This window comes from Pseudophryne corroboree, chromosome 3 (assembly GCF_028390025.1).
Source record: "Pseudophryne corroboree isolate aPseCor3 chromosome 3, aPseCor3.hap2, whole genome shotgun sequence".
NCBI classification, from domain to species: Eukaryota; Metazoa; Chordata; class Amphibia; order Anura; family Myobatrachidae; genus Pseudophryne; species Pseudophryne corroboree.
This window is the reverse complement of record NC_086446.1, coordinates 86,692,707-86,719,709: the sequence shown is the minus strand read 5'-3', so window position 1 is coordinate 86,719,709 and position 27,003 is coordinate 86,692,707. Positions and strand designations below refer to the sequence as shown.

General features: G+C 47.2%; 1 protein-coding gene across 2 annotated transcripts in view; it reads left to right on the top strand.

Moving 5' to 3' along the window:
* Positions 1-27,003, top strand: part of LOC135057048 (oocyte zinc finger protein XlCOF22-like) — a 70,191-nt gene that overhangs the window by 8,490 nt on the left and 34,698 nt on the right. Inside the window, exon 2 of one of the 2 annotated variants that reach the window (XM_063962922.1) lies at positions 21,300-21,367. The exons of the other annotated variant lie outside the window; for it this stretch is intronic. The gene's annotated coding sequence lies outside the window, so the exon portion shown is untranslated. The remainder of the gene's footprint in view (positions 1-21,299; positions 21,368-27,003) is intronic. 2 annotated transcript variants of the gene reach the window in all.

The following is a 27,003-nucleotide window of genomic DNA, read 5'->3' as shown; positions in this document are numbered from 1 at the left end:
TCTAAGAGTGTTAGGTACAGGAAGGCTGCTGGCAACAGCTTCCCTGCTTCATGGGACCTAGGGGGGAGTAGGAACCAACTCTAGAAGTTAATGGTTCTCTATCTCTGCTGACAGGACACTGAGCTCCTGAGGGTGCTGATCGCAAGCCCACGAGGCGACCGCTCAGTCCCACAGCACGGCCGCCACCCCCGAACAGAGCCAGAAGAAAGAAGAGTGGTGAGTATGACGCCCGTGACTCGGTAAGCGGGTCGCTGGCGGGAATGGCGGCACAAGGATGGGAGCGCAGCTCTGACAGGCTACGCTCCGGAGGGCTCAGTGGTACTTGATGTGCGGTGGTGTGAGAGGTGCCCTGGGCCAGCGCAAATACCCTACACTGGTCACATTTGCTAACAGGGGCTAATCCACTGTTAGCAGCTAAATCACCTCAGGCCAGTATAATCTGTGAAAGCGGGAAGACGCGCTATTACAGGAGGCGGGGCTTCTCCTCAGAGAGAATCCGGCACTCGCCAGCGCCATTTTCTCCCTGCAGATCACACTGAAGAGACGCTGAAAGGGAGCGCTGCCCTCCACATAACTCCAGCATACCTCTGCGGTACCAGGGTGTTATAGACAGGGGGGAAGAATGTAATAATCACTGTTTAATCTGTTAAGGTTATTCAGTCAGTGCCGGCCATTTAGTGTATTAACTGCCTACTGGGGCGCTGTGTGTCTGGCTCCATATACTCTGGGGTATATTTACTAAGCTCCCGATTTTGACCGAGATGCCGTTTTTTCTTCAAAGTGTCATCTCGGTTAATCTCGGTCATTTACTAAACACTAATCACGGCAGTGATGAGGGCATTCGTAATTTTTTGCAAGTTCAGGTAAAAAATTACGAATGAATACACCATCGGTCAAAACGCGGCTGTTTAAGTATGAATCTCGGTCATTTACTAAGAAGTGCAAAGCCAGAAAAGAACAAACACTGCCGTGAAAAATTTCAACTCGTAAAAAAGTGCTAAAAAAAAACAGAACTTTTTTTTTAATTCGTGATTGGATAGGCATGCACGGATCCATGAGATCCGTGCATGTATATCAGTGGGAAGGGGTGGGAAAGTGCTTATTTTTTTTAAAAAAATTGCGTGGGGTCCCCCCTCCTGAGCATAACCAGCCTCGGGCTCTTTGAGCCGATCCTGGTTGCAGAAATATGGTGAAAAAAATGACAGGGGTTCCCCCATATTTAAGCAACCAGCATCGGGCTCTGCGCCTGGTCCTGGTCCCAAAAATACGGGGGACAAAAAGAGTAGGGGTCCCCCGTATTTTTAAAACCAGCACCGGGCTCCACTAGCTGGACAGATAATGCCACAGCCGGGGGTCACTTTTATACAGCGCCCTGCGGCCGTGGCATCAAAAATCCAACTAGTCACCCCTGGCCGGGGTACCCTGGGGGAGTGGGAACCCCTTCAATCAAGGGGTCCCCCCCCCCCCAGCCACCCAAGGGCCAGGTGTGAAGCCCGAGGCTGTCCCCCCCCATCCAATGGGCTGCGGATGGGAGGGCTGATAGCCTTTGTTGTAAAATAAAAGATATTGTTTTTAGTAGCAGTACTACAAGTCCCAGCAAGCCTCCCCCGCATGCTGGTACTTGGAGAACCACAAGTACCAGCATGCGGCGGAAAAACGGGCCCGCTGGTACCTGTAGTACTACCACTAAAAAAATACCCAAAAAAACACAAGACACACACACCGTGAAAGTATAATTTTATTACATACATACACACATACATACATACTTACCTTATGTTCCCACGCAGGTCGGTCCTCTTCTCCAGTAGAATCCAAGGGGTACCTGTTGAATAAATTCTACTCACGAGATCCAGGGGTCCAGGCTCCTCGGCAAATCCAGGGGTAATCCACGTACTTGAATAAAACAAAAAAACGGTTGCCCGACCACGAACTGAAAGGTGACCCATGTTTGCACATGGGTCACCTTCCCACGAATGCCAGAAACACACTTTGCCTTCTGGCTAAGTGGGTTTCTTCAGCCAATCAGGGAGTGCCACGTTGTAGCACTCTCCTGATCAGCTGTGTGCTGCTGTCCTCACTGACAGGCGGCACACGGCAGTGTTACAATGTAGCGCCTATGCGCTACATTGTAACCAATGATGGGAACTTTCTGCCCTGCGGTTGACCTAAAGTGACGTCACCGCTGAGCAGAAAGTTCCCATCATTGGTTACAATGTAGCGCATAGGCGCTACATTGTAACACTGCCGTGTGCCGCCTGTCAGTGAGGACAGCAGCACACAGCTGATCAGGAGAGTGCTACAACGTGGCACTCCCTGATTGGCTGAAGAAACCCACTTAGCCAGAAGGCAAAGTGTGTTTCTGGCATTCGTGGGAAGGTGACCCATGTGCAAACATGGGTCACCTTTCAGTTCGTGGTCGGGCAACCGTTTTTTTGTTTTATTCAAGTACGTGGATTACCCCTGGATTTGCCGAGGAGCCTGGACCCCTGGATCTCGTGAGTAGAATTTATTCAACAGGTACCCCTTGGATTCTACTGGAGAAGAGGACCGACCTGCGTGGGAACATAAGGTAAGTATGTATGTATGTGTGTATGTATGTAATAAAATTATACTTTCACGGTGTGTGTGTCTTGTGTTTTTTTGGGTATTTTTTTAGTGGTAGTACTACAGGTACCAGCGGGCCCGTTTTTCCGCCGCATGCTGGTACTTGTGGTTCTCCAAGTACCAGCATGCGGGGGAGGCTTGCTGGGACTTGTAGTACTGCTACTAAAAACAATATCTTTTATTTTACAACAAAGGCTATCAGCCCTCCCATCTGCAGCCCATTGGATGGGGGGGGACAGCCTCGGGCTTCACCCCTGGCCCTTGGGTGGCTGGGGGGGGGGACCCCTTGATTGAAGGGGTTCCCACTCCCCCAGGGTACCCCGGCCAGGGGTGACTAGTTGGATTTTTGATGCCACGGCCGCAGGGCGTTGTATAAAAGTGACCCCCGGCTGTGGCATTATCTGTCCAGCTAGTGGAGCCCGGTGCTGGTTTTAAAAATACGGGGGACCCCTACTCTTTTTGTCCCCCGTATTTTTGGGACCAGGACCAGGCGCAGAGCCCGATGCTGGTTGCTTAAATATGGGGGAACCCCTGTCATTTTTTTTCCCATATTTCTGCAACCAGGATCGGCTCAAAGAGCCCGAGGCTGGTTATGCTTAGGAGGGGGGACCCCACGCATTTTTTTGGGGGATTTTACATTGTTTAATTAAAAAAAAAAAAAAAAAAAAGAACCCCAGCACGGATCACACAGATCCGGCCGAGATTGATTGTAAAAAAAAACGGCAGTGTTTTGCTAATCACTGCCGTAAAATTAGGTAAAAAAAAACGAATGACATCGACATCGGAAGAAAAGAAAAACACGAATACGACAGCTTAGTAAATCCATCGTAATAAATTCAAAAAGTTGCAGTTTTACACTGTCGATGTCATTCGTGATTGAACTTTGACCTATTTTCGGAAATTACGAATGTTAGTAAATGTACCCCTCTGTGTCTATCTGAAGGTACTCTGGGGGAAAATGTGTCTGCATTTTCCTGAGTGTGTTTGTATAGCTCACATAAACATGTCTAGCAAATCTGTATCTTGTGCTGCAGAGTGTGTGTCTTCTCCTGAACAGTCTATTCCATGTACTCAGGTCTGTAATATACTATCTCAGCCTTCTAAATCCGAACCCCCATGGGTAGATTCTATTAGGGGAATGATATCCCAGATTTCATCTCGGATAGCTAAAAATGAGACTGAAACCCAGGTTTTGAGAAAGTCTGAGGTTTTGTCGTATTCAGCTCCCACTGTGTGCTCTTGCCCAGATAATGCAAGCTGACACGGATACCGACTCTGATACAGGGGACGGTGATGGGGATATGCAGGGGGGAGATGCATCCCTTGCTAAGGGGGTGCAACTCATGATTGAGGCTATTAGGGACATTTTACACATTACTGATAAGGTACCTGAGCAAGTAGACGAGGCTTACTTTACTGACAATAAGAAATCCTTCCTTACATTCCCTGCGTCTTAGAAACTAAACTCCTTGTTTGAAAAATCCTGTGAAAACCCAGAGAAAAAAATTCAAGATCCCAAAAAGGGTTCTCATTGCTTTTCCTTTCCCTGAGGAGGACAGGAAAAAGTGGGAAATCCCACCTGTAGTGGACGCTTCTGTAACTAGGTTGTCAAAGAAAGTTGTTTTACCTGTCCCTGGGTCCACCGCTTTAAAAGAGCTGGCTGACCGCAAGATTGAGACTACACTCAAATCACTATACACAGCTACTGGCGTAGCTTCAAGGCCCATTATTGCCTGTGCGTGGATTTCTAAAGCCATAGTAAAGTGGTCAGGCACATTACCAGAGGAGTTAGATTCTATGGATAGAAGTGACATTGAATTGTTTTTACATCACATACAGGATTCTGCAGGTTTCATGGTGGAGGCCATGAAGGACCTTGGCCATCTTAATGCGAGGGCTTCTTCCATGGCTGTCTCGGCACGCAGGGGACTCTCGCTGCGCCAATGGTCTGCGGATGCAGAATCCAAGAAAAGTGTGGAGAACCTGCTCTTCACAGGTCAGGCTCTGTTTGGGGAAGCATTAGATGCGTGGATCTCCACGGCAACTGCGGGTAAGTCAGCCTTCCTTCCCTCAGCAACACAGCCGACTAGGAAATCTTATCCTACGTCTACTATGCAGTCCTTTCGGACCGCGAAAGTTAAAAAGTCCAAACCCCCTTCCACTTTCTTTAGAGGAGGTCGGGGGAAGTCCAGAAAACCTGCTCCAACAGGTTCCCAGGAACAGAAACTTGGTTCTGCTTCCTCAAAATCCTCGGCATGACGGTGGACCTCCCAGCCTGGAGAACGGGCAGGTGGGAGCAAGACTCAGAAATTTCAGTCATGTCTGGGCGTCATCATGCCTAGACCCCTGGGTACAAGATATTGTTATCCAGGGGTACAGACTGGAGTTTCAAGAACTCCCACCTCACAGATTCTTCAAATCAGGCTTACCAGCTTTGCTGACAGAAAGTGCTATCCTACAGGAAGCCATTCAAAAATTGCTAAAGTTAAATGTCATTGTTCCAGCTCCACCTCACCTAACAACAAACAAGGGTTATTACTCAAACCTGTTTGTGGTACTGAAACCGGATGCTTCGGTCAGGCCAATATTGATCCTAAAGTCATTGAACCCTAATTTGAGGGAATTCAAATTCAAGATGGAGTCTCTGAGAGCGATGATCTCCGGTCTGGAGGAGGGGGAATTTCTGGTATCCCTAGATATCAAGGATGCATACCTTCACATTCCGATCTGGGCGCCTCACCAGGCTTATCTAAGATTTGCGCTGGTGGACTGTCACTATCCGTTCCAGGCACTGCCGTTTGGCCTCTCCACGGCACCGGGGGTGTTCACCAAGGTCATGGCGGAGATGATGCTACTCCTCCACAAGCAGGGTGTGAACATAATTCCTTCTCTGGACGATCTGCTGATAAAAGCGTCTTCCAGTGAGAAGCTGTTACAGAGCATTGCTCTCTCAACTCAATTACTCCAGGATCATGGATGGATCCTGAATCTTCTAAAGTCGCATTTGGAGCCGACAAGGAGATTGTCCTTCCTGGGAATGATCCTCAACACGGAAGTACAGAGGGTGTTTCCGCCGGCGGAGAAAGCGTTGGTGATACAAACAATGGTCCGGGATGTCCTGAAGCCTGCCCGGGTATCGGTTCATCAGTGCATTCGCCTTCTGGGGAAGATGGTTGCCTCCTACGAGGCTCTACAGTGCGGAAGATTTCATGCACAGTCTTTCCAACTGGATCTCCTGGACAAATGGTCGGGATCTCATCTTCACATGCACCAGAGGATACGTCTATCACCGAAAGCCAGAATCTTGCTCCTCTGGTGGCTGCAAACTTCTCACCTACTAGAGGACCGCAGGTTCGGGATTCAGAATTGGATCCTTCTAACCACGGATGCAAGTCTCAGAGGTTGGGGTGCAGTCACCCAAGGGGAAAACTTCCAAGGAAGGTGGTCAAGTCTGGAATCCATCCTTCCGATAAACATTCTGGAACTAAGGGCCGTGTACAATGGTCTTCTACAAGCGGCACATCTTCTGAAAGATCAGGCCATTCAGGTGCAGTCGGACAATGTAACGACAGTGGCCTACATAAACCGACAAGGGAGAACGAAGAGCAGAGCTGCAATGTCAGAGGTAACCAGAATCATCCTGTGGGTGGAAAAGCACGCTGTGGTGCTGTCAGCAATCTTCATTCCGGGAGTGGACAACTGGGAACTGGACTTCCTCAGCAGACACGATCTCCATCGAGGAGAGTGGGGCCTCCACCCAGAGGTGTTTCGCAGAGGTGACAAGTCTTTGGGGTGTACCTCAAATAGACATGATGGCCTCCCGCCTCAACAAGAAGCTTTGGCGGTACTGTTCCAAGTCGAGAGACCCAAATGCAGTGGCGGTGGACGCCTTGGTAACTCCGTGGGTGTTCCAGTCAGTGTATGTGTTTCCTCCACTTCCACTCATCCCAAGGATTCTCAAGCTAATAAAAAGAACAAGAGTTCAGGCGATCCTCATTGCTCTGGACTGGCCAAGAAGGGCTTGGTACGCGGATCTTCTGGAGACCTGAGACCTCTTCCTCTTTGCAAGGACCTTCTGCAACAGGGCCCGTTCACTTATCAAGACTTATCGCGGCTACTTTTGACGGCATGGAGGTTGAACGCCAAATCTTAGCTCTGAAGGGCATTCGAACAAGGTTATTCCTACCCTGATACAGGCTAGGAAAGAAGTAACGTCTAAACATTACCATCGAATTTGGAAAAAGTGCGTGTCTTGGTGTGAATCCAAGAAGTTTCCTACGGTGTAGTTTCAACTTGAACGGTTTCTACTCTTCCTGCAAGCAGGTGTGGATGAGGGCCTACGTTTAGGATCCATAAAGGTCCAAATTTCGGCCTTATCCATTTTTCTTCCAGAAACAATTGGCTGCCCTCCCTGAGGTTCAGACTTTCTTGAAAGGGGTTCTGCACATCCAGCCTCCCTTTGTGCCTCCTACGGCACCCTGGGATCTTACCGTGGTGTTGCAGTTCCTGCTATCAGATTGGTTTGAGCCTTTACAGGAGGCTAAGGTCAAGTTTCTCACTTGGAAGGCTGTCACACTGTTGGCGTTAGCATCTGCTAGACGTTTGTCGGAATTGGGGGTTTTGTCCTGTAAAAGCCCCTACTTAATTTTCCATGAAAATAGAGCTGAGCTCAGGACGCGTCAGCAGTTTCTTCCAAAGGTTGTGTCGGCTTTTCATATCAACCAACCTATTGTGGTGCCAGTGGCTACTGATTCCTCAATTCCCTCTAAGTCCTTGGATGTTGTGAGGGCTTTGAAGAACTATGTGAAGAGGACTACTCGTCACAGAAAGTCGAACTCTCTGTTTGTCCTTTATGATCCCAACAAGGTTGGGTGTACTGCTTCTAAGCAGACGATTTCTCGCTGGATCAGGTTCACTATCCAGCATGCGTATTCTACGGCAAGATTGCTGTGTCCAAAATCTGTTAAGGCCCACTCTACTCGGAAAGTGGGTTCTTCCTGGGCGGCTGCCCGGGGTGTCTCGGCTTTACAGCTTTACCGAGCAGCTACTTGGTCTGGGTCGAACACGTTTGCTAAGTTCTACAAGTTCGATACTTTGGCCTCTGGGGACCTAAAGTTTGGTCAATCCGTTCTGCAGGAGCCTCCGCGCTCTCCCTCCCGTTCTGGGAGCTTTGGTACATCCCCATGGTACTAATGTGGACCCCAGCATCCTCTAGAACGTAAGAGAAAATAGGATTTTAATTACCTACCGGTAAATACCTTTCTCGTAGTCCGTAGAGGATGCTGGGCACCTGGCCAGCGCTTCGTGATCCTGCAGTGGTTACTTCAGTACTGCTTTGTTCTTGGTTTGCGACTGTGTTGTTACTTGGTTAAGTAATGTTGTTCAGCCGTTGCTGAGTATTCAAGCTGGTTAGCTTGGTTTGCCCTGTATGTGTGAGCTGGTGTGAATCTCGCCACTATCTGTGTAAATTCCTTCTCTCAAAGTTGTCCGTCTCCTCAGGCACAGTTTCTATACTGAGTCTGGTAGGAGAGGCATAGAGGGAGGAACCAGCCCATACTATTAAACTCTTAAAGTGCCCATGGCTCCCAAGGGACCCGTCTTTACCCCATGATACTAATGTGGACCCCAGCATCTTCTACGGACTACGAGAAAAGGATTTACCACTAGGTAATTAAAATCCTAAAAAAAAAAAAATATATATATATATATATATATATATATATATATATATATATATATATACACACAAAACAGATTTGAGGGCGCTAACAGGAATTAGATAATTAGAGTATTACCCACAATTACTTAAAAGTATTTTAAAGCACTTTAAAACACTGTACTTAAAATGTTTACTCACAAGGTCAATAATAGACCATTCAATTCACAACATTTACAGAGAGAAATAGCCTTTTCTGCTGTACAAATCAAAAACATATACTCAGTCTGAGTACAATTTCTTATTGTCAGACATTCGGTGTGCACCAGTTTTTTAAAGGAACATTACCCCTTTCTCTGACGTCCTAGTGGATGCTGGGAACTCCGTAAGGACCATGGGGAATAGCGGGCTCCGAAGGAGGCTGGGCACTCTAGAAAGATTTGACTACCTGGTGTGCACTGGCTCCTCCCACTATGACCCTCCTCCAAGCCTCAGTTAGATTTTGTGCCCGGCCGAGGTTGGATGCACACTAGGGGCTCTCCTGAGCCCTTAGAAAGAAAGTATAGATTTAGGTTTTTTATTTTCAGTGAGACCTGCTGGCAACAGGCTCACTGCAGCGAGGGACTAAGGGGAGAAGAAGCGAACTCGCCTGCTTGCAGCCGGATTGGGCTTCTTAGGCTACTGGACACCATTAGCTCCAGAGGGATCGACCGCAGGCCCAGTCCTTGGTGTTCGGTCCCGGAGCCGCGCCGCCGTCCCCCTTACAGAGCCAGAAGCAAGAAGAGGTCCGGAAAAACGGCGGCAGAAGACATCAGTCTTCACCAAGGTAGCGCACAGCACTGCAGCTGTGCGCCATTGCTCCTCATACACACTTCATACTCCGGTCACTGAGGGTGCAGGGCGCTGGGGGGGGGGGGGGGCGCCCTGAGAAGCAATAATAACACCTTGGCTGGCAAAGATTCCACAATATATAGTCCCAGAGGCTATATATGTGGAAAATACCCCTGCCAGAATATGGAAAAAAGCGGGAGAATAGTCAGCGGAAAAGGGGCGAAGCTATCTCTCACAGCACACTGGCGCCATTTCTCCTTCACAGATCCGCTGGAAGGAAGCTCCCTGGCTCTCCCCTGCAGTCTACACTACAGAACAGGGTAAAAACAGAGGGGGGGCACTAAATTTAGGCGCAGTATATAATATATAAAAAAAGCAGCTATAGGGGACATAACTCAGTTAGTCCCTGCATTATATAGCGCTCTGGTGTGTGCTGGCATACTCTCACTCTGTCCCCCCAAAGGGCTTTTGTGGGTCCTGTCCTCATTCGGAGCATTCCTTGTGTGTGTGCGGTGTGTCGGTACGGCTGTGTCGACATGTTTGATGAGGATAATGATGTGGAGGCGGAGCAGATGCCTTTAGAAGGGATGTCACTCCCTGCGGGGCAGACACCTGAGTGGATGAGCTTATGGAAAGTAATGAGTGCACGTATAGACTCCTTACATAAGAAAATTGACGACATGCCAAATGTGGGACAGCCGACTTCTCAGCTCGTGCCTGCCCAGGCGTCGCATGGGTCGTCAGGGGCTCTAAAACGCCAGCTACCACAGGCAGACCCAGATGTCGACACTGATACTGACACCAGTGTCGACGACGATGAGTCTAACCTGATGCCCACTAAGGCCATTCACTGCATGATTGAGGCAATGAAAGAGGTGTTACACATTTCTGATATAACTACAGGTACCACTAAAAAGGGTATTCTGTTTGGAGAGAAAAAACTACCCGTAGTTTTTCCCCCATCAGATGAATTAAATGAAGTGTGTGAAGAAGCGTGGGCTTTCCCTGATAAAAAATTGGTAATTCCTAAGAAGGTACTAATGGCGTTCCCTTTCCCGCCAGAGGATAGGTCACGTTGGGAAACACCCCCCAGGGTGGATAAAGCGCTCACACGTTTGTCTAAAAAGGTGGCACTACCGTCTCTGGATACGGCCGCCCTCAAGGAACCTGCTGATAGAAAGCAGGAGGCGATCCTGAAGTCTGTATATACACACTCAGGCATTATACTTAGGCCAGCTATTGCGTCAGCTTGGATGTGCAGTGCTGCCGCTGCGTGGTCAGATAAACTGTCAGAAAATATTGACACATTAGACAGAGACACGATCCTGTTAACCATAGACCATATAAAAGACTTAGTCTTATATATGAGAGATGCACAGAGGGAAATCTGCCGACTGGCATCTAAAGTAAGTGCATTGTCCATTTCTGCTAGGAGAGGCTTATGGACTCGCCAGTGGACAGGATATGCAGATTCTAAAAAGCACATGGAAGTGTTGCCATATAAGGGTGAGGAATTATTTGGGGATGGTCTCTCGGACCTAGTTTCCACAGCAACGTCTGGGAAGTCAGCATTTTTACCCCATGTCCCCTCACAGCCTAAGAAGGCGCCGTTTTATCAGGTTCAGTCCTTTCGGACCCAGAAAAACAGGCGTGGAAAAGGCGGGTCCTTTCTGTCCAGAGGTAGGGGAAAAAGGTTGCAACAAACAGCAGGTTCCCAGGAGCAAAAGTCCTCCCCCGCTTCTTCTTCCAAGTCCGCCGCATGACGGTGGGGCTCCACAGGCGGAGCAGGTACGGTGGGGGGTCGCCTCAAGAATTTCAGCGATCAGTGGGCTCGCTCACAGGTGGATCCCTGGATCCTGCAAATAGTATCTCAGGGGTACTAACTGGAATTCGAGGCGTCCCCACCCCACCGGTTCCTAAAATCTGCCTTGCCGATTGCTCCCTCAGACAGGGAGGCGGTGCTAGCGGCAATTCACAAGCTGTATTCCCAGCAGGTGATAATAAAGGTACCCCTACTTCAACAAGGCCGGGGTTATTATTCCACACTATTTGTGGTACCGAAACCGGACGGTTCGGTGAGACCCATTTTAAATTTAAAATCCTTGAACACGTACATAAAAAAATTCAAGTTCGGGGGCGTGGCCTGGAGGCTGAACGGATAGGCAGCACACTCTATGAGCTCCCCTGAGTTTAAGGAGTTTTTGCCCCTAAAATCCAATCCCTGCCCGGGAAGAGCCCTCTAAACGTGTTCCCCCTGACAGAGGGAACACTCATCGTTGGTGGGGTAGTGCTGCGGAATCGGGGAGCCGGTTTACCGGCTCCTGCGGGTTGCGGCCTACCCTCCACCTAAAAGCCGGGGCCTAAATTTCGGATCCTCTGGCGGCGGACCTTACGGAGCTTCAGCCCCGTCCCCAAAGTGCCCGGACGTGGATCCCCTGGGAGCTGACACACACTCCCTCATACCAGCGGGACAGGGGAGGCTGCGGAGGAGCGGAGAGCGAGCCGGAGAGCAGACGCCGGGGATACGACGCTCCGGAGGCGGCGGCCATTTTAGATCTCGGTCCCGGTGACGGAGCTGGGGACTCGGGACCCGGCGACCTCCACCGCACACAGAGGTGAGCTGATCCCCCATCGCACTCTCTCCCCCACCATTGCCCGCGCCTGACGCCGGCGGGCGCCCACGGCTGGACTCTCCGAGCTGGGTGCCGGAGGGTGACACAGCACAGCAGCGCCACGGCTCCCACGTCGGCCTCTCTCTGGGTCTGACCCTCAGCCCCAAGCCTGCGCTCAAATAACCCTTCTCGGGGGCATTATCATTATCAATTACGCTCGGCCGCTGGGGAGCCCTGCTCGACTACCCGCACGGATAGGGGCGTCTGCTCTCTCCCCCCCCCCATTGCCTTAAGGTGCAACTAGGCCAAAGAAGAGTACCACCCTCTCACCATATAGGGGTCCTATATATGTTATAACACCCCCCCCCAGCATTAAATTTTCATATCATTTACTGAAGCTACCTGATACTTCCCTTCTGTGCTGGATTTTTCTGTTTTAAATTTTTACAAGCCCGGGAGCGCCATCTCCTGACCTCTCCCTGCAACTGCACCTGCTTTATACTTTATACTCCAGCCTACTATGTTGCTATCTAGCAGAGAAATGTGCTGCTGAATGCCTATGGGTGCGGCCACGGGGGTCTTTTCCTTGTGAATTCTCAACCTCTATCTCATGATGGATCAGTAACTATTTATGCTATTACTCAGCTATGCCCTATGACCTCTCCTAGCTCCGGGTCTGTCACACACCATGTCTAAGTCTAAATCCAAGAAAAATACGTCCTCTGCGGAAATCTCCTCCTTTATTTCTAAGATGAAATCCAGTTCCACTAAAGTACCGGCCGCCCCTACTCCCGCCCCGGTTTCGGAATCGGAGGAAGACTCATCTGCCCCAGACCCCTCCATGAAAGATGGCATTTCCTCTATCCTGGCGGAGATGAAATCACTGAAACAAGCTTTTCATTCGGAGATCCATAACGCCATCTCGGGGCTCAAGGCGGAGATATCTGATCTCGGGGCCCGTACTAACGATACTGAACAAAAAATTGATGAAGTCATTTCCTTCCAGCAAGAATTGGAACATTCAGTCCACGTTATGCAGGAAGATATTTACCGGCTCCAAGACCAACAGGAAGACGCAGATAATCGCGCACGACGTAATAACCTACGTATTAAATGCATACCGGAGTCGGTGGAGCCAACACAATTGGAGGATTTCCTCCTCAGATTTTTCCAACACCTCCTCCCGGACGTCCCGCGCGAGCAGTTCCTTCTGGACAGGGCTCACCGGGCCTTGCGCCAAAAACCCCCGACTTCGTCCCCTCCAAGAGACGTAGTCTTACGGTGTCACTACTTTAAAACCAAGGAAAAAATCCTAACAGCGGCCCGGAATAGAGACTTGTGTTTGTTCGACACGCATAAGTTAATGGTGTTTCAGGACCTATCCCCTACCACTCTTAAGAGGCGCTTCGACTTGCGGGAGTACACCCAAATCCTCAGGGACAACCAAATCCGTTACAGATGGGGTTTCCCTTTTGCTCTCATTGTGCAACGTGATGGGAAGAATCTGCTGGCACGTTCTAAGGAGGAGGCCCACCGGCTTCTGTTGAGACTTAACCTCTCTCCCCCGGAGTCGGATAAACCTGTCTCCCCGCGGGAAGCTCCAGCTCTTCAATGCTCTCCAGTCTCACCTCTCCCACAGCGGGCGCCCCGACGCCTGTGGCTGACAGTCCCGACAAAAACTTCCGCGAGACACGACCCTCCGTGAACATTTCTTCACAGCTGCAAGATCGGGTTACTACATGTCATTTTCCACTGTTATGCATATTAACTTAGAGGTTTACGGGTTCCTTTGTTCCACTGTGCTCATATAACTGAGCATATGTTCTCTGTGTTCATAAGATTCAAAAATGGTTTATTAAGTTTATTTGAGGTTGTGACCCCCCTGGTCGCCCCCCCCCTACCTGATTGGCCGGTGGGCCCCCTGATACTCGGAGCCATACCCCCCACCGAGCCATTATAGTCAGTTTTGAGCATAGGGGAGAACCCCTCTCCCTTAATACCCCATACGGGAGCTCAAACCTTCAGACCCGTACAATGCGTACAATGGGTCATTGGCTCGGTATATTATACATGTTCATTGCTTTTCATTTTGCATTGTTCTTTATGTTACTACCCTTCTTTGTTCTTCCTCTTTCTCTACCTCTTATTTTTCCTCCTCCCCCCTTCCCCCAGGGAGATCATCAATGGGCCCTTAGGGCCATTAGAGTTTTGCTTCTACCTGTACGGTCATGTCTGTTAGCGTAATATCCTATAATGTGAAGGGTCTCAATAGCCCCCAAAAGAGGACCAAATTATTTCTCTTTTTGAAACAAGTAGGGGGAGATCTGGTGTTCCTCCAGGAGACACATTTTAGAGGAACGTCCCACCCTGAACTACGTTCTAGACGCCATCCTGTTGCCATACATGCCTGTGACCACTCTCAGAAGAAAAGAGGGGTTGCCATATTGATCCCCGCCCATCTACATTTAGAATCAGAAAAAATTGTTAGGGACAAGCGCGGAAGGTTCCTCATTATAGTAGGCAAGCTTAATAGTGTCCCCATCACCCTGGTCAATATCTACGCTCCCAATGTTAATCAAGCCTCGTTTTTCGCCTCTCTAGACTCTAAAATCACTCAGTGTAGGAAAGGCGACATTTTAATGGCAGGAGATTTCAACACTATACTCCATCATAGCCTTGATCGCTCTAGTTCCCTACCAGCGTCCCAGGCCCGGACACATACCCGCAATTCCCGAGCCCTGCAGTCCCTACTTAAAAATCACTTACTATTCGACTCCTGGAGGGTTGTTGACCCCTTAGTTAAAGATTACACATTCTATTCCCCAGTGCATAATCTATACACCAGAATTGATATGATCATGGTAAGTAGAGACCTCACCTCCCGAATCCAGAAATGCTGTATCCACCCAATCACATGGTCCGACCATGCCCCAATATCCTTATCTTTGTCTGGACTGGCACGCACCCTCTCCCCTCCCTCTTGGTCTCTTAATGATGCCCTTCTTCAACAGTTCGAGGTGCCGCAACAAATCACTCAGGCTTTGAAAGATTACTTTAATGAAAACCAAACCCCTGGTATATCAGACATGACCCTGTGGGAGGCGCATAAAGCGGTCCTTAGAGGCCATTTTATTCAAATTGCGGCCAGACTCACCAAACAACGCTCCCAAAAGATATCTGAACTCTCTGACCAACTCCACCATCTGGAGGAGGTCCATAAATCTTCTCTAAACCCGGCCGATTTAGATAAACTACTTAAAGTCAGGGGTGAACTTAATATATTGCTATCTCATAAGACTGAACAATGCCTTAGACGCCTTAACCAGATTTATTACGAAAAAGGGGATAAAGCAGATAAAATTTTGGCCAGGAAACTGAGGGCTCAGATCTCCTCAAAAAATATTCTATCTATTCGCACCAAACAGGGAACACTAACACATGACCCTGACCGCATCCTGGGTGAATTCGAGGAATTCTATAAACTATTGTATAACGCGGAGGCGGGCCCTTCGTCGTCTTCACTGAGATTCCATGAGGGGATTGAATCCCTTTTAGATAAGTGTGACCTACCGTCACTAAGTAGCACGACAGTCTCTCAGTTAAGCTCAGAGATAACTTTGGAAGAGTTAGATAGTGCGCTTAAAACTCAGAAATCTGGTAAAGCCCCTGGCCCCGACGGGATGTCAATTATGTACTACAAGAAATTTAAAGGGATCCTATTACCCCATCTCTGTAGACTCTTCAACGGTTTCCTTAGAGGTAATCCTATGTCACCCCGGGCACTAGAGGCAAGGATAGTTTTAATTCATAAACCTGGGAAAGACCCCAATTCCTGTGCTAGCTACCGCCCCATCTCGTTACTAAATAATGACATCAAACTCTTTGCCAAAATTCTCGCCCTAAGACTAAACCCAGTTCTTCCACGTTTGATACACGCTGACCAGGTGGGCTTCATCCCAGGCCGACAAGCTAGAGACAATACCCGTAGAACCATTGATTTGGTCCATCTTATCAATAAAGATAAATTACCCTCTGTCCTTCTCTCGCTTGACGCGGAGAAGGCTTTTGATAAAATATTGTGGCCATTCATGTTCGCCACTTTACGTAGGTTCGGCCTGGGAGGAAGCCTACTTCAGGGTATTCAGGCACTCTACTCCAACCCCTCTGCCAGAGTTAGGGTTAATGGTAAGGACTCGCCCCTCTTTCACATCAATAACGGTACACGTCAGGGGTGCCCTCTGTCTCCATTAATCTTTGCTATGACCATCGAACCATTGGCGTGCATGATTAGGGCTAACCCTGATATTAAGGGCATTAGTGTTGGCAACGAGGAGTTCAAATTGTCATTATTTGCAGATGATGTTCTGTTAACTCTGTCTTCACCTAATATTTCTATCCCCAATCTATTTAAAACCCTATCATCATATTCTCATTATTCGGGATATCGTATTAACTATTCCAAATCGGAGGCCCTCCCTCTACATCTCGGTGAGGACACCAGATCTCTCCTAGCTGCTAACTTTAATTTTGCTTGGCGCCCCAAGAAAATTAAATACCTAGGCGTGTTCATCACGAACTCCTACGACTCCCTATACTCTGAGAACTTCCCAGCTTTATTCAAGTGTATAGAGTCGGACCTTCGGGTCTGGGACAAGCAGATTATAGCCTGGTTCGGACGGATAGTCTCAGTAAAGATGAACATCCTACCCAGGCTCTTATATCTGATTCAAACAATTCCCGTACGCATCCCCGCTGAGGCCCTGGGCCGAATGCAGAAACTCTTCCTAAAATTTATATGGTCTGGTAAGCCTCCTAGAATTAGGATCTCTACTCTAGTACGTGATCCACTATCTGGAGGCAGAGGTCTGCCGGATATTCGTAAATACTACCACGCAACTCACCTGAGCCAGGCTATCGCCTGGTTTTCCCCAGCGCCCCATCTACCCTGGATCCGTATCGAGCGTCTGGCGGCCGGGGTCTCCACTTTGGTTTCCCTACTTGCGCCGACCAGACCAACCCAGATAATGAAAGCGTGCACCTCTCCCACTAAATTTACCTGCTCCCTATGGTGTTTCTGCATTCGGCATTACGGTTTATCCACTTTCCCTTCGCCCATCACTTCCATTTGGGACAATCAGGATTTCCCCCCTGGCTCCACCTTACGGTCCCACCTGTGGTTCCATTTGAGCCCACGTCCGGGACTGGTGTTTGATTTCATAGAGGGCTCCTCCTGGCGCTCCCTTCAGTCCCTACGTGACAAATATAATATCCCCCAACCTGTATCTTATGAGTATTTACAAATTCGTTCTTTCTTAAGTTCCCTTTCAAAATCCCAAGTCATACGTCAACTTACTCCCTTAGAACGTTTGTGTATTTATTCTCCCATGCGGCAGGGTATTATTTCTATACTTTATGGCTTACTACGTTCTCTGAAGGCAGCGAACATACTTCCCCATGAGCGTAAATGGGAACAGGACCTTGGCCCACCCCCAGCAGAGGACTCATGGGAAATTATTAGGCAAAAGGTAGCTCAGTCCTCAATTTCCTCCTTAGTGAAGGAAAATTCCTATAAAGTCTATACTAGATGGTATCGGGTCCCTGCTACACTACATAAGTTTTTTCCTGGGTCATCACCATTGTGTTGGCGTGGATGTGGTCAAATTGGAGACTTTTTGCACATCTGGTGGTCATGCCCCAAAATTTGCACGTTCTGGTCTCAGGTGGAAACCCTCATTAGCTCCATTTTCTCCTCGCAAGTAACGTTATGTCCCTGGTCGGCCCTTCTGGGCCTACCTTTGTCCAATCTAGACTCCCAGGAGAGCAACCTGGTACTCCAGATCCTACACGCTGCCAGATGTGTGATAGCTAAAAATTGGAAAAAAACTACTCCCCCCCTAGGAGCATGTTAATAGCCAAAATTTGGCATATCTCCATGATGGAGAACATCACGGCCTCCTTACGGGATAGGTCAGAGAAATTTAGGAGGATCTGGGACCCTTGGTTCACCTATACTATACCCTCGTCTACCAGGATGTAAAGTTTACAGTTGGGAGGTCTCCCCTCCTGCGCCCGGCCTCTACCTTGTATGCTCCTATGATGATCTCCCTTTCTCCCACCCACCCTTTCCCTTTCTCTCCCCCTCTCTTCTCCTCTTCTTCTTTGTCTCTTCTCCCCTATTCTTCTCTTATTTTTTGTTTAAACGTAAAAAATTGTTGTCGACAGATATTTACATACAATATATTGATGATGTGCATCCGTGTTGTTGTTACATTTGGTTATTCCCCACGGGATAGCTTGTATGTGATTTTGGATATTTCTTTGGAGTCATCATCTCCTGTTTGTCTTGTATCAGCATATTCGACTTCTTTTCAATAAAAATATTACATTAAAAAAAAAAAAAATTCAAGTTCAAGATGGAATCGCTCAGGGCGGTTATTGCATGCCTGGACGAGGGGGATTACATGGTATCCCTGGATATCAAGGATGCTTACTTGCATGTCCCCATTTACCATCCTCACCAGGAGTACCTCAGATTTGTGGTACAGGATTGCCATTACCAATTCCAGACGCTGCCGTTTGGCCTGTCCACGGCACCGAGGGTATTTACCAAGGTTATGGCGGAAATGATGATACTCCTTCGAAAAAAGGGAGTTTTAATTATCCCGTACTTGGACGATCTCCTAATAAAAGCGAGGTCCAAGGAACAGTTGTTGGTGGGAGTAGCATTATCTCAGGAGGTGCTGCACCAGCACGGCTGGATTCTGAATATCCCAAAGTCACAGCTGGTTCCGACGACACGGCTACTGTTCCTGGGTATGATTCTGGATACAGTCCAGAAGAAAGTGTTTCTCCCGGAGGAGAAAGCCAGGGAGTTGTCATCTCTAGTCAGAGACCTCCTGAAACCAAAACAGGTATCAGTGCATCGCTGCACACGGGTCCTGGGAAAGATGGTGGCTTCTTACGAAGCAATTCCCTTCGGCAGGTTCCATGCCAGAATCTTTCAGTGGGACCTGTTGGACCAGTGGTCCGGATCGCATCTTCAGATGCATCGCTTAATAACCCTGTCTCCAAGAACCAGGGTGTGTCTACTGTGGTGGCTGCAGAGTGCCCATCTTCTAGAGAGCCGCAGGTTCGGCATACAGGACTGGGTTCTGGTGACCACGGATGCCAGCCTTCGAGGCTGGGGGGCAGTCATACAGGGAAGAAACTTCCAAGGACTATGGTCGAGTCAGGAGACTTCCCTTCACATAAATATTCTGGAACTAAGGGCCATCTACAATGCCCTAAGTCAAGCAAGATCCCTGCTCCTACACCAGCCGGTGCTGATCCAGTCAGACAACATCACGGCAGTCGCCCATGTAAATCGACAGGGCGGCACAAGAAGCAGGATGGCGATGGCAGAAGCCACAAGAATTCTCCGATGGGCGGAGAATCATGTACTAGCACTGTCAGCAGTGTTCATTCCGGGAGTGGACAACTGGGAAGCAGACTTCCTCAGCAGACACTACCTCCACCCGGGAGAGTGGGGACTTCACCCAGAAGTCTTCCAGATGCTGGTAAACCGTTGGGAAAAACCACAGGTGGACATGATGGCGTCCCGTCTCAACAAAAAGTTAAAAAGATATTGCGCCAGGTCAAGGGACCCTCAGGCGATAGCTGTGGACGCTCTAGTGACACCGTGGGTGTACCAGTCGGTTTATGTGTTCCCTCCTCTGCCTCTCATTCCAAAGGTATTGAGAATAATAAGAAAGCGAGGAGTAAACACAATTCTCGTGGTTCCGGATTGGCCAAGACGAGCGTGGTACCCGGAACTTCAAGAGATGCTCTCAGAGGACCCGTGGCCTCTACCGCTCAGACAGGACCTGATACAGCAGGGGCCCTGTCTGTTCCAAGACTTACCGCGGCTGCGTTTGACGGCATGGCGGTTGAACACCGGATCCTAAAGGAAAAGGGTATTCCGGAAGAAGTAATTCCTACGCTTATTAAGGCCAGGAAAGATGTTACGGCAACGCATTATCACCGCATATGGCGGAAATATGTTGCATGGTGCGAGGCCAATAAGGCCCCAACAGAGGAATTTCAACTAGGTCGATTTCTGCATTTCCTGCAAGCAGGAGTGGATATGGGCCTAAAACTAGGCTCCATTAAAGTACAGATCTCGGCTCTGTCGATTTTCTTTCAAAAAGAACTAGCTTCAGTACCTGAAGTTCAGACATTTGTGAAAGGAGTGCTGCATATTCAGCCCCCGTTTGTGCCTCCTGTGGCACCTTGGGATCTCAACGTGATGTTGAGTTTCTTAAAATCACATTGGTTTGAGCCACTAAAAACCGTGGATCTGAAATATCTCACGTGGAAAGTGGTCATGTTATTAGCCTTGGCTTCAGCCAGGCGAGTGTCAGAATTGGCGGCTTTATCATGTAAAAGCCCTTATCTGATTTTCCATATGGATAGGGCAGAGTTGAGGACTCGTCCCCAATTTCTCCCTAAGGTGGTGTCAGTGTTTCACCTGAACCAGCCTATTGTGGTGCCGGCGGCTACTAGTGAATTGGAGGACTCCAAGTTGCTAGACGTTGTCAGGGCCCTGAAAATATATGTTTCCAGGACGGCTGGAGTCAGAAAATCTGACTCGCTGTTTATCCTGTATGCACCCAACAAGCTGGGTGCTCCTGCTTCTAAGCAGTCTATTGCTCGCTGGATTTGTAAAGTACAATTCAGCTTGCACATTCTGTGGCAGGCATACCACAGCCAAAATCTGTAAATGCCCATTCCACAAGGAAGGTGGGCTCATCTTGGGCGGCTGCCCGAGGGGTCTCGGCTTTACAACTTTGCCGAGCAGCTACTTGGTCAGGGGCAAACACGTTTGCAAAATTCTACAAATTTGATACCCTGGCTGAGGAGGACCTGGAGTTCTCTCATTCGGTGCTACGGAGTCATCCGCACTCTCCCGCCCGTTTGGGAGCTTTGGTATAATCCCCATGGTCCTTACGGAGTTCCCAGCATCCACTAGGACGTCAGAGAAAATAAGAATTTACTCACCGGTACTTCTATTTCTCGTAGTCCGTAGTGGATGCTGGGCGCCCATCCCAAGTGCGGATTGTCTGCAATACTTGTAAATAGTTATTGTTAACTAAAGGGTTATTGTTGAGCCATCTGTTGAGAGGCTCAGTTGTTTTTCATACTGTCAAACTGGATATAGTATCACGAGTTGTACGGTGTGATTGGTGTGGCTGGTAAGAGTCTTACCCGGGATTCTAAATCCTTCCTTATTATGTCAGCTCGTCCGGGCACAGTGTCCTAACTGAGGCTTGGAGGAGGGTCATAGTGGGAGGAGCCAGTGCACACCAGGTAGTCATAAATCTTTCTAGAGTGCCCAGCCTCCTTCGGAGCCCGCTATTCCCCATGGTCCTTACGGAGTTCCCAGCATCCACTACGGACTACGAGAAATAGAATTACCGGTGAGTAAATTCTTATTTTTTTATACAATGAGTTTAATTATATAAAGGTAATACTTTTCAATTTTATTGTACATTAATGTTGATTATACCTAAAGAAGACACACTCTTTTAAAGCCCCTATGTTTCTTTCTTCTTTAGGTTGATCATAATACTCTTTATGCAGAATTACAGAGTTTATAGGTGTTTCAACACAAAAATATTTTTTGGTAGGTACCTATTGATTTACTTCTCTAAACTACTATAATTTTTTAAAAGAAAACCGTCAAATGGTATTTTCTTTTTCCCCAAACAAGTTACCCCTGATGAAGTCAAACTGACGAAACGCGTTGGGTTTATCAGTCATTAGTCAGTATTCCAGATAAGAAAATTACTCCCTTTGCCAAGCGCACACCTTGCTAAGGAACCCAAGAAATTCAATTATCCATAGTATAAGATATACCTACTTGGAAGGACTTCCGCTTTATCTATACATCTAACAGAGCGCGCTCAGGATCTGTTTTTTCTATTCTATGTATGTTTGAGATCTGGCAACTGAGGTCTCGCCTGTAGTGCTGCTGGTTCTACGAGCGCAAGATAAGGATATTTTGGTGTTTTATATATATATATATATATATATATACACACACAAAACAGATCTGAGGGCGCTAACAGGAATTAGATAATTAGAGTATTACCCACAATTACTTAAAAGTATTTTAGAGCACTTTAAAACACTGTACTTAAAATGTTTACTCACAAGGTCAATAATAGACCATTCAATTCACAACATTTACAGAGAGAAATAGCCTTTTCTGCTGTACAAATCAAAAACAGATACTCAGTTGGAGTACAATTTCTTATTGTCAGACATTCGGTGTGCACCAGTTTGATTGATCAAATGAGGAGTTCTTCGTTTGATCAATCAAACTGGTGCACACCGAATGTTTGCTCAAAAAGAATAGATACAGGTGACTAGCACCTCCCGCACCATCAACGTTTCAGTTTTATTACTTAAAAACTTTCTTCAGGACAAATGCATAACACACTGATCTTACCTTTATAGAAGCACCAGTGACATGCAGTGCCGATCGTACACGCCGGAAGCCCAGGCGGAGTGATATCACATCATTGCAACGTGCAACTCTCTCTCTGTCCCGTACATTGCCTGGCAACTTGTAAACACAAAGTGCCTTCAGCAAAATACATTAACATATATACAGAGTATCAGAGTATATGGGTGTCGTGGACACTCATGAGTGGAAATAGCCTCTGTGCGCCGGGATTCCACCTGGAGGTATTGCCGGCTGTCAGGATTCCGGTGTCAGCATCCTGACCGCCAGGGTCCCGACAGCCGGCAAATTAACAGATCCCAAATAGACTACACGGCAGACACTATAAAATTGATAAAGCTAAATATTTATCGTATATATAACCCAATATGAGGTCTTAGAACACTGTACGCTATCTACGTAAGAAGTACCGTAAGGGTACGCAAGTTGCGTATCGATCGCTTAGCCGTGATCGAGACGCTCAGGCGTCACGTTCACTCACGACCAAGTGATCACAGGCAGGCACGCTATTGGCTGTTGACTATCGTAATGATTCGCTATAGCGTAGCGGCGCTCGGGACCACGAGGAGATCACCAGCGATGCAGACGCTCACAACGTTAAACCTTTATATCTATACCTTTGGCAATGAAATACACAGCAAACCTTAGTGTAGAGACAAAGTGTAAGTGCAACCTTGTGTAACCTGATTAACTATAAAGCTGCTTGAGCGTCACCGACGCTCAGGGAATACTTAACACTAAAAAGAATACACAGATACCTGGGCTTAGGGTCCGAAACCTATTATATGTATTAAGACTATTATACTTGCAAAAAAGGAATCACAGTACAAATGATACACTACAATATAACATAAACCAACTAACCAGATAACTACACAGGAAATAACATACAATACAATTAAAGGAAAATACGAGAGAAAGAGAAAGGAGAGAGAGAGATGGCTCACAGTAAGACAATATGATTACGGAGAGAACTTACGCACAAGGGGAACGATCGCATGCGCCTCGATATCCAGCTCCCGATTATCAGCAATGAGAACCGTTGAAGAGAGTGAAGTTGGATATGGTCGGCCCGCTATTTATGCCCCACACACAATACAATTCAATGGTCCCTACAATCTCATTGTTCATTGGACACAGGAATTCGGCTCTGCATTATAACAAAAGGTCATAGGTTGATTCATACAGGTGGGCTGTGACTATTTCCAACTGCTCAGGTGGGAGGGAAACTGGGTTTCCCGCCGCATGGGTAATAAAGTGCAAATAAAGTAAATGTTCATAAACTTCTTATGTCCATAACTATTCGCACGAGCGATTGATCTGTTTCAAACCAACACCGGAATATTTCTAATTAAATATTCTTCCGATGGATACTAAACACCACTGTATTACTCCTGTCTGACCCTTCGTATCAAACAAAGAGGGATTCCTCTGTTCATAAACATTCTATATTAACCAAACTTTCAGAGTCTATCAAAGGGACCATGATCTACAAAATACATTATTACTGAAAATATGTAATGATTGAGTCGCACGCTACAATCGCATAAACTCTACCGTAAATACGCATACCATGCGCCTGCGGGTGCCCGCGACTGTGAGTATGCGCACGTACGGGAGAGCGTACGCATGCGCAGCACGGACCTGTGTGAGGTGCAAATATGGTAGTGTGCATAGAGATATTTTTCTGACTTTGACAGTCCACCCTTTGGCAGTCAATAATAACTGCCACTTCCTGAAAACATTTCAAAAGGAGAAAAATATATGTTAGGGGTTAATTCATTTCCATGGTTGGGTAAGGGAGGAGAGAGGAGTAGGTGTGAAGAGGGTATGACCTAGTGAGATAGCAGAAGCATGTGTGTATGAATCCGTGTTTGGGGGGGTCATGTATCATCGTGCCGTACGTGTTGTAAATCAAGCTTCGAGGTATTGCGAAGTATACATTTGAATTCCTTCTTATCCCGTGGTACGGGTCTGTGGATGGGCTGTCAAACTTTACCGAGCTCTTTTCGGATTTTGAACAAAATGGGGAGCACATTTTAGTTGATGATACATGAATGGGGGAATATGTGATTGCTGATATCTGTGCCTGTATTCCCTATACTATGTGTGTCATTACCTGAGGGTTGTAGAAATGAAGAAAAGACCTAATTACGGTAAATGCGGTGGTATTCTATGTCAGGTTAATGTACATCTGTCGGTTGAAGTTTTGTTCGGTATCAGTTGAAAGTCGTCTTCTTTGCGCTGTTTTGTTCATTAGGCGTGAGCAATAAGCTTTGTCAATGCCATTAGATTTACAAAAAATGTTGGGCTAGCGTAATTTTAAGAATTCTAGGGAAACTGGGGATCCATGGCAAAGTTCATCAAATGTCCATATCTCAAGTGGTCAAAACTTCTTTGGTCTATCCGTTGTCTGTATAGCGTCTCGTCAACTTCCTCGTCCAAGTGGGTCTTTTTATCTTGGAGAAAAACCAGAAAAACAGGTGAAAGAAACGGACCGTAGAAATCGCATTTTCATCACATCATTGTTTCTATCATTGGGTCGTAAATCAAATCCAGGTTAATTACAGTTTCCTCACTCCTCAAACTCATCACTCTGGTACTTTGTTTGCACCTCATTAAAGCCTGACCGCATCTAAATATCAAACCGATCGTTATGATAACACCTAAGATACATAGGAGAAACTTCCCAACATCCATTATGACTCCTTGAGCCCAGTCTCCCAAACCGGAGAACCAATTTCGCGGGTTCAACCATGACACCCAACCAGTCAGCTCATTACCTACAGCAGCAAGAGTGAGATTGTGTTTTCGGCGAAATTCCCACTTCAATTGGAGAATATCGTCCATCTTTTGGTCTATGACCTCGACCGGATCCTCTGTGCTATTCGTGATATACGTGCAACATTTCACGCCGTACTGTGTTGCCAATGTAACACAATATCCGCCTGTTACTGCTGTGAGGTAATTAAGAACCATTCTATGCTGCACCAGTTCTGTTTTATAAGCTTGAAGTTCCCTTCCCGTATATCTAAACGTGTCATCATACATTTCAGTGATATTGTCTAACAAATTTGCGAGCGCCGATATGTATTTATAATTTAGCACTCCTCTAGCGGTGCGGGTGAAATCTAACGCGATTAAGAATTGAATCCCGGTGGATTCACTTATCAGATCAGAGGCCGGATGCTCTGTCTTCTCTATCAGGTGCCTTTTAACAACGTGCTCGTAATGGGTGTGAGTATAAGGAGCTTGGGCACCACGATGTATGTCCTTCATTTTGTCATGTGTTACAGTCATTACTTCAGGCAATACTTTTCCAATATAACACAATCCTTCCGAGTTTGGGGCAAGCCACTTGTACGCCTTTCTCCCGCATATGAAATATGCATCATCGGGGAGAACATATGGGACGGAGAAGGACATAACCATATTACACACCTTCCAGGTGAAATCTCCTAACCCTAATTCTTCCATCTGCTTAATACACGTATCAGGTTGTACGATATGTGCACAGTATCCTGGTGATACTTCTCCAACTCTAGTAATCCTATTTCCTAAGGTGTATCTATACCGGAAAGATTTTCCTCTACTGGCTATGTGGCGTACAAGTTCTGTATCTGTAGGCATTCTATCTGCTCTATGTGAAAAGGTCATGGTGTGGTTACTCCATGATACTTCCCAATTTCCCGGCTTTCTGGGATTGGAGATGTTAAAACATAATAGGGACCTATCCACGTGGTATTGGTGGAGCTTTAAACTAGGAGGGCTGGAGATATTAAACCTCCGGTCCACCGGTCTCCCACCATTTAACTCAAGTACCTCCCCTATCGTTAAAGGAAATGGTACTAGTCCTGATTTGCTATGACCCTGAGGTACTTGAGAGCATACCCAACAATCTGTTTTGTTTAATACATTACCCACTAAGGAGTGATAATCACTCAATGGATGCCGGTCCATATGGATATTAAAACTGGATTGGCATTTCTTTATGCACCCATCCTCAATGACATTGTTACAGAGCCTACAGATACAGTTTTCTTCAGCTAACAATCCGTCACAATTTCTTCTATGATCAATGCTATCGGATCGTTTTCTGATACTCGCCTTTGCTTGTTGGTTAGGTTGATCTTGGAAAACTACGCCTCCATCTTTATCATCAGAACCCATTCCAGAACCTCTATCGACCTCCATGGTACTCTCGCCGGAACAGACTGCTCTGGTCAACATCATGGTCAACAGGAAAATCCGGATCACAGTCTCTTGGGGCAAGTCCATCTTATAGGAGGAAACGGAGAAGAATGAGAAGGAGGAAAAAGAAATTTGAGGGAGAGGGGATGGGAAGTGGAGGAAAATAATAAAAGGGAGTGGGGAGTCGACAACAGCTCTCGGTCTTCAAGGCTCAGGTGCCGCCTCAGTCCTCCTGGAACAGACACTCCAGTGATACAACCTCTACCGTCTGTTCCTTATCACGGGACTTCTCTGGATCAGCAACCTTCTTGCAGTGGGATGAATGGACCCAAGTCTCTCTCTCAGCAACTTTCAATGCCGTAGTGCTAGTCAATAAGACCTGGTATGGTCCTTCCCATCTGTCAATAAGGCAACCTGAGCGTAGAAAATTCCGTATCATTACATAATCCCCAGGTTCAATGTCATGACAATTACTATCAGGTAGATCAGGAATCACCAACTTTAGATTATCATTTTGATTCCTTAACTGTTTACTCATGTTAATCAAGTACTTTACAGTTACTTCATTGTTACATTTCAAATCATCCTGAGGGTTAATCATG